Source organism: Engraulis encrasicolus, chromosome 1, assembly GCF_034702125.1.
Source record: "Engraulis encrasicolus isolate BLACKSEA-1 chromosome 1, IST_EnEncr_1.0, whole genome shotgun sequence".
NCBI lineage: Eukaryota > Metazoa > Chordata > Actinopteri > Clupeiformes > Engraulidae > Engraulis > Engraulis encrasicolus.
Window position 1 is genome coordinate 3,633,259 of NC_085857.1, and position 10,040 is coordinate 3,643,298.

At 44.1% G+C, this 10,040-nt stretch overlaps 1 long non-coding RNA gene across 4 annotated transcripts; it reads left to right on the top strand.

Annotated features, from left to right (window-relative positions):
• Window positions 1-1,745: 1,745 nt before the first annotated feature.
• LOC134461333 (uncharacterized) lies at window positions 1,746-4,884 on the top strand. 4 transcript variants are annotated; one of them, XR_010037532.1, is made up of 4 exons: window positions 1,746-1,844; window positions 3,156-3,245; window positions 3,351-4,272; window positions 4,377-4,884. It is a non-coding gene; the product is annotated as an uncharacterized LOC134461333 (long non-coding RNA). The 4 variants fall into 4 exon arrangements; XR_010037468.1 differs by having other exon boundaries at window positions 3,351-3,748; window positions 4,195-4,884; XR_010037502.1 differs by having other exon boundaries at window positions 3,351-3,448; window positions 3,655-4,884.
• The last annotated feature ends 5,156 nt before the right edge of the window (window positions 4,885-10,040 follow it).

The following is a 10,040-nucleotide window of genomic DNA, read 5'->3' on the forward strand; positions in this document are numbered from 1 at the left end:
GGAAATGGGGATTTAAGATATCTGTGGCCAAATCTAAATTTGTGGTGTTTAGTCGCAGAAGGAAATGTGATGTATCTTTGTCTCTTTATGGGTTCCCCATAGAGAAGGTCGAATGTTTCAAATACCTAGGTATGTGGTTCGATAGCAAGCTTAATTGGAACAAACATATTTCTAGTATAATTGCTAAAACTGGCAAGGTGATAAATGTCTTGAGATGTTTGACTGGGTTCTCTTGGGGGGCGGATAAGGGCACCTTGTTAACCATATATCAAGCTATGATCAGGTCCTTCTTTGATTATGGGTGTCAGGCGTATGGTGCAGCTGCAACATCCTGTTTAAAAAAGCTTGATGTCATACAGTCAAAGGCCCTTAGAGTCTGCTGCGGTGCATTCTCCTCCACATCAATCCCTGCCCTATTGGTCGAAACGGGAGAGAAGCCTTTAAAATTAAGAAGGACTCAACTTGCGTTACACTACTGGAATAGACTTAGGGAAAAAGTGTCTATATGCCCTACTAGTCATATCCTTATGGACTGTTATGAGTTTGGCCCTCAGCAGGCACATAACCAGCCGTTCATAAACCAGTGTATGGAGCATGCCAAGGACTTTAATTTAGTTGACTTGGACCCAGTCCAGAGCTCTCATTGGGGACCAGTCCCTTCCTGGCTCCTCCCCTCTGTACAAGTCGATCTTGGGTTGCATGAGTTCAAACATGACGAAGAGGTAGAATTCTCTTGTGATTCTGTTGTGGAGTACATCCAGCTTAACTGGAACTCCTATCTACACATTTTCACTGATGGATCCAAAGACCCGGGTTCTGGTAGAGCTAGTTGCGCTTTCTGTATCCCATTGATTAATTATAAAAAAGGATTCAGAATAAGTGATAATATGTCTGTATTTACTGCAGAGGCTATGGGCATTTTAAAAGCCCTGCAATGGGTAGCAGAGGACCAATCTAAAAATGTATTAATCTGCTCTGACTCCCTATCAGTTCTTCACTGCCTTAAAGTTCTCTCTTCTAATGCTCGTCCTGATTTAATCTCTGATATTCTCCTTCTGCTGTATGACCTTTACAGAAGAGGCTACTACATTTCATTCCTGTGGGTTCCAGCTCACATGGGGGTCGAGGGAAACGAGCTTGTTGACCACTGTGCCAAAGAAAGCCTAGAGAGCAACGAGGTTTCCTTGCTAGTCAGGCCTGGTCGAACCGAATTAAGGAGTAGACTTATGGAAAAAGTGTTCCAGTCATGGCAGCTCCAGTGGGACAAAGAGGTAAAGGGGAGACATTTGTATGCAATTCAGCCGTCTATAAGTACCCACTGTACAGTATCTGGAGTTAGGTCTCAGCAGGTTGTGATAACACGTCTCAGATTAGGGCATTGTGCCCTGAATTCTAATTTACACTTGATTCATAAACATCAAGATGGGCTGTGTGACGTGTGTAGAGTACCTGAGACAGTTTCCCATGTCTTAATAGTGTGTGTAAAGTATAGACAGTTTAGGCGTGTACTTTTCAGTGATCTTTCCGAACTTGGTGTTACCACTGTTTCTATCCCCGTCCTGTTACAATTGAAGGACTATAAAGTTACCACCAGTCTTCTCAAGTTTTTAAAATCCTCTGGCCTCTATGCCAGAATATGAGGCCCATATACTGTAGTGAGCTCTATTATCCCGTAGGTGGCGGCAATACGCCTGTAGGCGTCCAGTCCGCCATTAAAATCCCATAAGAAGAAGAAGAAGAAGAAGAACACCACGCGCTGTCTGTGTGGTTTCACTGTTACAAGTTTCTTGGCGATATGGGGGAAAGTTCCTCACATACCAACGGAAAATGGGCTTCACATACATGTAAGTAAATTTTACTCAACTGTGGTTTAAAGTTTCAGTACTCAAGAGCGATTGAATAGCTCCAGAGAGGATTTATAGAGTAGGTAGAAAGGCTATGATAGCTCCTCTGAACACAGATCCGCCATTGCTAAGTTGTAGCACAAGTCCCCTCAATGAATGTGACTACTCTTGTTGCTGCTGTACGCTAGTAAATTCTGACAACTTGCGAGCATCGTAATGACAAAATGCAGTAGTGAAACGGTGAATATGTTAAGTATACTTGTTGATGGAAAGTTGTTTGACATTGCTCGTTCTCAATTGCCTTTCCCCTGCCTAAAGATGATTCCCAGTTTGTCGCTCCCAGCGCGGTTCGATCCCCAGTCGGTTCGCTCCCACTAGCCAGACTATCGAGCCCACCGAGCTAGTTATCTTTTTGATGTTAGTTTTTTTGTTACGTACCCTAAACCTAACCCTTACCTTAACCCTAAACCTAACCCTGAATTGCTTGTATGTGGTAGTGTATGATAATACGAGAAATGTAATCGGGTGGGATAGAACGCCTGGGATTGATAGAATCACCTGGGACTACACGTCCGGGAGTGATCTTACATGGGAGTGACCATCTCCCAGCGCTTAAGATTGACAAAGGCTACGTTAGCATGCTATTGCGTTAGCTCATCAACTAGTTGCTGGGCCCTGCTCATTTTTCACGTCTGCCCGGCATTTCGCTGATGAACTAACGCTTGGACGTCTTGCCAATGTATTTTACAGCGGCAAAAATGCATCTAGGCGACGTTGGCAAGATTGGTGTGCCGTCTGGGTATGTTGGTTTTCAGTGCTGGGCAGTAGCGAAGCGACTAGTTTAATTACATTCCCTAGTAGCTTGGTCGTAGCGTCATTACTCGACTAACGTCCCTGTAGTTAGGAAAGAAATAGTTTGGAAATCAATGTGAAATACCCTGGCATTTGCAACAGTAGGCAACCTGTCCTTAAAAAGTATGGGTCCTCAAAACACCACTTGTTGCACAAATAAGTGTTGCAATAGAGCACGCCACCCCGAAATCAATGTGAAATACCCTGGCATTTGCAACAGTAGGCAGCATGTCTAAAACGTATGGGTCCTCAAAACGTATGGGTCCTCAAAACAGAACTTGTTGCACAAATAAGTGTAGCTGGCCTCTTCAAGAAATTGAAATTATGCATGGTCACTGTTTCTTATTGTTTCACGTGGAGGTCTACTGACATTGTATAAATAATGTAGGCTAGTTTATGTCCATGTATTATATTAGGACCCAAGGTTAATGGGTTATTCTGTTTACCATGTTTTCACAGGCTGCTGTCTCATAATATGGCGAAGACGAGTCACTTGAAGGCCTAACAGCTCTTATGAGGAGCAGTCTTGCCATAGAAGACTGAAAGAATGTAAGATTAACTTCTTTGTGACCAATATGACTTGCTCATTGATACATTAGCTATGTCAATATGAGATGCATGGCGAAGTATTTAATTTATTTGTCTCTCTTCTAGGAGCTGTAGAAACAACAGGGTGCCTGCTGCAGTATGACGAGGACGCCCTGATCATAGAAGGTCCAGTGTCTTGGCAGGGTGAAATGGCACTGATATCGGTATGTGGTGATATCAGTTAAAATTAATGAATTAATTCTCATATCTGAATAATGTGAACACTGGATTTACCACACACTCACACACACCCTAGTCCTAGATGATACAACCAAGGTTACTTTTACCACAGCTCTGGCACTGCATCAAATTTCTTTTCTTTTTTATAGAACTGGACAGGTCATTTATTCGTTCCCCTTGTTTTTTGCAGTGTCCTGCAGGATGCTGTGTCCTGCAATCCTGTGTGCTGTGCTACAGACGCGTGTGGAGGTCAACCCGAAATGGGCACAGTAGAGTGAAAGAGGGTAAGCTTAACCTATAGCCTACGTCAGGGTTGGGGAACCTTTCTCATTCGAATGGCCACTTCAAATTCATCCGAGGGGCCATAAAAGTCCTCCAAGGGCCGTACTATGAACACAAACCAGGATTTTCCCTTTCACTTTAGGCCTATATTGAAGGCAGCCACATTTAAACAAACGCCAACTTCAGGTTCCCTGAATATAACTTAATTGTATTGCTAATGTATTTTCTAAGATTCCTTTACAAAATATGTCATATTTCATGTGAAGATGGAATTGCATTAAAATTATATCGGGGGCCGGATAAAACAGCCTCAAGGGTCGCAAACGGCCCTAGAGACATAGGTTCCCCACCCCTGTCCTACATTGTCAATATGACTTGTGCTACTTTATAGATAAGTTGTCAATGCTGTGCATTGCTATGTTTTGATTTATTTTCTTACATCCTACAGATCCTGGCAGGGAGACGGTAGTGTCCTGCAGGATGGTGATGGGCAATCTTACAAGAGACCACAGAAAACTGATATAGTGTAAGATTATCCCTGTTGGGCTCAATATGTCTTGCTTATTGATATATTTGCTATGTCAATATGAGGTGCATGACGAAGTATTTATTTATTTGTTATTTCTACAGCTCCCAGAAGTGAGACTGAGTGCCTGTTGCAGTATGACGAGGAAGCAGTGACCAGAGACCTTCAGTAGACCCTGCTGGCATGATTGGCGGCTGAAGAACATAATCAACAGCAATGTTTACTTTATAATATTGTACATACCTGTATAGTCTGCACTAAAATGCTGTACCTGTACTATTTTTCCTCTTACTTTCATATTTACCACGTATTTACTATGAATTGACAACTTTTACTCAAATCCATTTTTGTATGTGCCCTGACTAAAACTATCCTTAAACCTAACCTGTCAGAGGTGTAATAACAACCTGCTCTTAGCAATGTGGCAGCAGTCTACTTGGATGCAGCGGGGAACATAGAACCCTTTTTTTTGAAAAAGCATTGTATGTTTCTGAGTTTTATGAATTGTGCCCTTCCCAAACCTAACCTGTCGTAGGGGCCTATGAAATCCGTTTTATTTTTCCTCATTCAGTTTTTTTCTGATTTATTTTTTGCCAAATTGGTTTTTTTTTTTTACATCTTATTTTCCCCTTTCTTCATCCCCCCCCCCCAAAAAAAAAATAAAAATAAATTCTTAGTTATTTAGTTCAAACTGGTGTGTGGACAGAGCCAACCACTCATGGTTGAATGGTAGGTAGAGAAAAGAAAAGTAAAATTACCTACTAGCTTTTTGTAATATCAGCCCTCAAAAATATTCCAGGTAATAAGGTAGCTGTATTGTAATTGTACATGCGCATATATTCTATTAAATACACGTGACGCACACACCCAACTAGAAGGCGAATTCACTTCTGGTGCATTGAAGTTGTTGGACTCTGGCTGCATCAGGTTTTCTCGAATACTTGGCTATATTGCAACGTGCAGCTTAGAGACATTTTGGGTCACGTTATATGTAGGCATTAAATAAATAGCCTCGCAAAGTCCCTACCGTCTACCGTTTCACTCAAACACATGTTTAACAAGACGGCCGTTTTCTTCTGATGGTGACTTGACCCTTTTTCAAAGTTGATGCTAACTTTTAGTCACTATGCACGGAGAGCCGCCCGTCTTTTCTGTGTCGCATCGCATTGTCTTAACAGACGGTCAGGACAACGCGTTTATGCCTGACCTCACCTGTTCGACTTGGCAAAATTTGAGTGCTGTTGAGTATTAAGATTTCTTCAATGCTCTGACGGCCAGTGTTAGGACGTGGGAGACAATCGGAAACGCCGCTTGGGAGAGAGATGCGTGTTTGTTTCTGAGTTGTACATTTGTGACCTGAGTAGGCTACTGTACATCACTGCATATAGCCTAGAGTATATTGTTTGCAGGGTATGTGTGTAGTTTTAAATTATGTATATGAAATGCACGGTTCCTGTCTAAGTGTGTGTACATTGTTTGGTGTGATATTAAAAGCATTTAAAAAATTCATTTTCATTTCATTCATTTTCATTTTATCAATAAATTCACATCATGCATGCTGAAGCCCCATCACAGTGCAGTCTATAATGATGTGAATATACAAAGTAAAATCAACCTAGGTATATTAGTAATAATAATTTTTGCATAATTATACGGACCTACTGTATAGGCCTACGGTATGCATAAATTAATCCAACGTGACCAATAGAAGGTCGTAGCTGCCGACCCTGCTAACCAACAGCGCAGCTCTTTTACTTTGAGTCACGTGTCTTTTTCGTCCAATAAGAGCAAGGCTAGTCCGCGTTCCGGGCTGGCTGTCATTGCCTTTCATGTTAATCGTTGGGCCATTAACACCCTGCTGTGAGACCTCTCCACGGCTTTGATTCGCTTCCGGGCGATTTACGTGTCACCAAAACTGTTAATTTCGCATTCTCTAAGCGCTCAAAATCAGACGAAAGTTAGGCAAGTCCGTGGGCGATTTGGGACGAGTTCATTGTCACAAATCCCCCTTTTCGTGCTGTGTTGGTTTGGGGATTTGTCCGTGTTGTTTTGAGAATGTCATCTCAGTTTCGAGAAATTAGCCAAACCAATCGAGAAAAACTGTAACGTGTGAATCTCCCATGCCATGTGACCATAACGACTCATGTGAATGCAACCTGGCAATTGTTAGATGGATAAATACCAGTGCATGTGGACTACTGCTTCACTTCCCTCAAGAATTTTGTGGTGAAAGAAGCTCCTCTCCAAGGAACGAAGATGCAGAGATACAGCACTCAACAGGCATTGGAAATGATCCACACACGCACACACACACACACACACACACACACACACACTCTGTGTCTCAAGTGACAGCTGTGAGGTGCTAACAGCCACATTTCCACAACAAAAGGAGTGTCCGCAGGCAGGGCCGTGTTAGCCCTCGCCGAGGCCCGGTGCAGACGCAATCCGGGGCCCCTACACCACATTATAATGAGCCATATTCAAAACGCATGAAACGCAGGCTACACGGTTTACTCCAACACAAAAAAGGGTGCGCTGAACCCCCTGCTGAGTTCACTAGTCACAACGCAGGAAGCATAGCCAGCTGACAGGGAGGAGATTCTGTGCACTGCCGTTTGTCGGCTCAGCTAGAACTTCCAAACAGAAGCAAACCAAAAAGTCTCTTATTTTTGCTACGTTGCTGCCGACCAATTTGTCGAATCGAAACCGTCGTGGTAAACACGTGTTAAATAATTTAACCTCTAATCGCCTTGGAAAGACTGACTGACTGTCAAAGGAAAGTAGCCTAGCCTACTCAGCTGCGTCGCTTGTCGCAAGGAGGGAATCCCCTTAGCAGCGAACCACTGCAAAGCGAAGCTGTCACGAAATCCCCTCAAAATGTAGTCTACCATACCAATTAAGAAGTCAGCGGTTTTCATCTAGATGGTGCATTACACTGTATGCAATCATTACAGTAGACTACGGTGCAAATTCGTAATGTTTAGATGTGGATGTATCACACACGTTTTTTTTCTGCAGATAAGAGCCACTTGCTAACTGAACAATCTGCGAGTGGTACCCAGGCATGTTTTAACTGACCACAAACCCGAACGCAACGATATAGGCTTATACGCTGACAGAGCATCGACATTATTACAGTGCTTTAGGGAAATGGCCATAACAGTGCTTTTGGAAAATGCGACTATATCATTTTAGTGTTTGCTAAATCCTTGGCTTGCCCTGTTGTTGTCAGACTGTCAGAACGTTGAGTGCTGGTTGGTGCACTTTACGCAGCATTATTGTGAACACTTTTTTAATAACACCTCAGAAGTGATCCTCGCCGCGCCATGCAAGACTTTTGTTTCGCGAACGCAGTTGGGTGCGTGATTTATTTCCCCATGTTTTGACTATAGAATAAGATAAAGTTAGGTTGGTGTGCTGTGCTCTTGTTTGCTTAGCTTACATGATTGCACAAGTCCATGATCGCTATGCAACCATTAAAAAAAGCGATTATAACACTGACCTTACAAAAATGACTAACGTTGCCAACCTTCTCTTCAATGCGGTAATCCATGCCGGGCTGAAGTTTATCCGTACAATCTGAAGCAAGTGCTGACGCCGAGTTTCTCACATCTTTTTTAGACAGTATCCCATCATCAAACTCAAAAAATATTGACCACCGTTTTCACTGGTGGCACACAACCAGAAGCATCTGACTGAAATGATTATTCCGAAGACCTCCGATTCCTGCGTGCATGCAGAGGCGATTCTACTCAGTAGGGGGGCCACGTGAAAATTAAAAAGAAAGAACACTTGTAACAAATCGCCACTTCTGTTCCCCAGCTACAGTCTTGGGGGGCCCAAGCTGCCTGTGTAGCCTGGTGACAAGATATGCATATGCGCCTCTGCTTGCCTACGGATGGCGAAATGCATCAAAAATACAATTGATTGTCTCAAAATATCGTTTCATATTTTCCAATCTCACGACGTCCGGGGCCCCCTCTAGTGGCGGGGCCAGGTGCTGCTGCACCGGTTGCACCATAGGATAACGCGGCCCTGTCCGCACGCAGGGGGTCCAAAGGGTCAAATGACCCTCTTGTGGGGCTTTTAGGTAAAACAGGCTAACAGGCATTTTTTTTTCTGTTGCTGCTATTATGCCTATATAGAGTATTAGGCATTTCAGGCGCTGGATAACATCATAGCTCTTCTTAAGTGTCGTTCTGAGGAGATAAAAGAGGCCAATGTTTTCCTTCATATCTATCCATGAAAACATATTTTAATGTTGCATCATTAATGGGCATAGATCAACAGCAAATGTTGGGGGAGTGTGAGATGCACATTAATGAGGATGGTGAATGTAGTTGTAGTGAGGTGTGTGTGTGTGTGTGTGTGTGTGTGTGTGTGTGTGTGTGTGTGTGTGTGTGTGTGTGTGTGCGTGCGTGTGTGTGTGTGTGTGTGTGTGTGTGTGTGTGTGTGTGTGTGTGTGTGTGTGTGTGTGTGTGTGTGTGTGTGTGTGCGTGCGTGCGTGTGTGTGCGTGCGTGCGTGCGTGCGTTTGTGCGCGTGTGTGTGTGTCGCTCTCTCTCGCTCTCGCTCTATTTCTCTCTGTCCGTCTTTGTGCTCATGTGAGTGTGTGTCTGTCTGCCTGTGCCTGCATGCTTCCCTGTCTCTAGGCTGTAGCTGGGGGAGGAGGAAGCAAGAAGTTTGTGAAGTTAGTATGAAATAGCCAGTGAAGAGGAATTCTTAAGTACCCATTGTGGCCCAGGGCTTCTAATGCAACCACACACTACTGCCTCTGTGTGGTTGCATTAGAAGCCCTGGGCTACAATGGCTTCTTAGGAATTATTAAGTGCCCAATGCAGCCCAGGGCTTCTGATATAGCCAGACAGAGGCAGTAGACAGACAGACAAGCAGGGGAGATGCCTAAAGGACAGTGCACCGCTGGATTCATCCTTCTAGGGAACGGCAGAGGAGTGTTGTGGTAGCCTAGTAAACCAGCGCCACCCGCTGGACGCCGACATTTTTTTTACTGCGAGTGTTCTTGCTTCGGATCGGTTGAACATTTTGAACACAATGCCCTGAGTCTGACAAACCAATCACATTGCAGAGATTTGTTTTGAATTTGTTTTGAATCAAAGCGGACGGGGTTTCGAGGGAGTGACGACGAAGCTCGCAACATTGGGAAAGCACATCAACGAGAAAGATCGCTGATTGGTCAGAGCGCCGGGTTGTTGAACAGGTTGTTCTCATCAACAATCTTTGGATGTATCGTTCATCGGGGCCAGATTAAATTACACATCCAGTCTCACATTTAGGTTGATTCATCAGGCTAGTGGTAAGGTGGGAGATGTGATTGTGAACTAGTATTTGCCTGCATGGATGCCCCCAGGCAGTGCTTGACTGGCCGGCTGGCATAGCGGGCATTTCCCTGTGGGCCCTGCACCCTTGTGGGCGCCTATTTTCAGAAATGTAAAAAAGGGGTGCAAGGCCCACCAGTGAGCCAGTTCTGCGCCACTAATTACTATTTATGTGTTGGGGGCTTTAATCCAAAAGTGCCCGGGCCCTATTTCTCCACCACTTCAGTCCTGGCAGACAGGCAGGGGTATGCCTGAAGGACAGTGCACAGCTGGATTCATCCCTGCAGGGGACAAGAGAGGAGTGTTGTGGTAAAGTGGGAGATGTTGATTGTGAGTTTGTTGGAGGATTCCAATGTGTGGACCCCCATCCTCTCATCCTCTTGCCTGCTTGTGACCTCATGATGATGTCACTGACGACAGAAAATAAATTC